Consider the following 2,105-nt stretch of genomic DNA (forward strand, 5'->3'; position numbering starts at 1 on the left):
CCTCCCGGAGTGCTGGGATTACACGCGTGAGCCACCGCGCTCAGCCTGGCATGGGGATTTTTGTTTTGTTTTTTTTCCTAGACATAGTCTTGGTCTGTCACCCAGGCTGGAGTGCAGTGGCGAGATCTCAGCTCACTGCAACCTCCACCTTCCAGATTCAAGCGATTCCTCTGCCTCAGCCTCCCCAGTAGCAGGGACTACATGCGCGTGCCACCACACCCGGCTAATTTTTCGTATTTTTAGTAGAGATGGGGTTTCACCGTGTTAGGTGAAATGGTCTCGATCAGGATGGTCTCTATCTCCCGACCTCGTGATCCGCCCGCCTCTGCCCCACAAAGTGCTGGGATTACAGGCGTGAGCCACTGCGCCCGGATGGGGATTTTTAAAAGCTCTCCAGGTAATTCCAATATGCAGCAGTTTGGAAGCCAAGATCTATATAACACAATCGAAACACCAGCAATCCATGATTTAAATACGAGAAACACAGGTTATACAGTTGAGTGAGCACCCAACTGTATTCTAAAAAAAGTATTTCAAAAACTAACATCCACCTTGAAAAACAACGTCTTACAACTGCAAAGCAGGAGGGTGAGTGGAAAGAAAAATAATTAAAATCACAGTAGTTAAAGCAATAATTCCTGATAAATTCCAATCGACCACTCCCCTAAAACAGGCAGAATGTGATACTTTAAACATTTACAAGTTAAAACCATAACATGCCAGAAATCCCTTTACTTTGAAGTGGCTTTTCTGTAGTACTGGAATACACTGAGCCAACGAATAGTATTGTCACACACACACACACAAAAACACAGGCTAAGCACCATATTAGATCCAAATACCAGAAGTGGAGCAGGAATAGGAAGCAGTGATTTAAGTTCAGCAAACAATTTACTAAGCACACAATCACAAAAACAGATATGCAGACTTTAACAGATAATAAAACTTTTGAGGTTTTCCGTTTATGTATTACTCGAGAAAGCAAGAGCTTTATTTTTGAGACGGAGTTTCGCTCTGTCGCCCAGGCTGGAGTGCAATGGCTCCATCTCGTCTCACTGAAACCTCCGCCTCCCAGGTTCAAGCGATTCTCCCATCTCAACCTCCCGAGTAGCTGGGATTACAGGCGCGCGCCGTCACGCCTGTACAAAAATACTAAAAATGCAAAAATTATTTTTGTATTTTTAGTAGAGATGGCGTTTCATCATGTTGGCGAAACTCCAGGCTGGTCTCGAACTCCTGACCTCAGGTGATCTGCCCGCCTCGGCCTCCCAAAGTGCTGGGATTACAGGCGTGAGCCACCGCGCCCGGCCAAGAGCTTTATAAAGATGGAAAACGAAGCAGACTTTCTGCCCAAGCCATGCTTTTGGATAAGGATTACACTACTTTGAAATCTTACATATAGCACTTGGCCAACTATCAAAACTGCACAAACCTTCACTAATTGCAATTATTCCCTTTAACATCTCGAGTTACCCCAATCTGCACAAAACAAGTTTAGTGCCCACCAGGTAATAATACATCCAGGAAAATATAATTCCAAGAGAGAGGTTTAAGAACTACAGAGAAAAACATACTTTTTTCTACAAGAAAAATCTTAGAGGACAGTACCAGGGCCTTATCTCTGTTAGCATGATTTATATTTCACGTAACGTTGGCCCAGTCACTGCTACATTATAAAACCAATAGCCAAGGCAACATAGAAAGTCTGAACACATTGACAGCGAACGGTTCTAAATTTTCTTACCAAGGTAACAAACAACTGGCAAAACTGCCAGCAGCGGATGCCGCAAATGCTGGGCTCGGGGTCCACTGGAAGGAAAACGAAAGGGCTCTTGAATATCTTTTCGCCTTTCTGGGAGCGGGCCAGTGAGTTTCGAGCGAGATTTATTCGCTGTGACGACGGAGAAACCGAGAAGGGGTCGTAAAGGATCTCGCCCGGGCAACCGCCCCCAGCAGCTTAAAGTCGCGAGCGTCACACCCAGCTACGAAGCTGCCAGACTGAGCTCAGACAGCGCGCGCGCTATGAAGGGCCGTTGACGCGGCTGCGCACCGCGGCCCTTCCGCTTCCCGCCCCGCCCATCCAGGCTCAACCTTCACCCGGGAGC

General features: G+C 46.7%; 1 protein-coding gene across 3 annotated transcripts in view; it reads right to left on the reverse strand.

Annotated features, from left to right (window-relative positions):
• Positions 1 to 2,105, reverse strand: part of POLH (polymerase (DNA directed), eta) — a 37,362-nt gene extending 35,257 nt beyond the window's left edge. For 2 of the 3 annotated variants that reach the window (XM_011960358.1, XM_011960360.1), the window contains exon 1: positions 1,745 to 2,105. The gene's annotated coding sequence lies outside the window, so the exon portion shown is untranslated. The remainder of the gene's footprint in view (positions 1 to 1,744) is intronic. The other variant, XM_011960359.1, reaches the window with a different exon arrangement.

The sequence above is a fragment of the Colobus angolensis genome, unplaced genomic scaffold, assembly GCF_000951035.1.
Source record: "Colobus angolensis palliatus isolate OR3802 unplaced genomic scaffold, Cang.pa_1.0 Scaffold51, whole genome shotgun sequence".
Classification (NCBI taxonomy): domain Eukaryota; kingdom Metazoa; phylum Chordata; class Mammalia; order Primates; family Cercopithecidae; genus Colobus; species Colobus angolensis.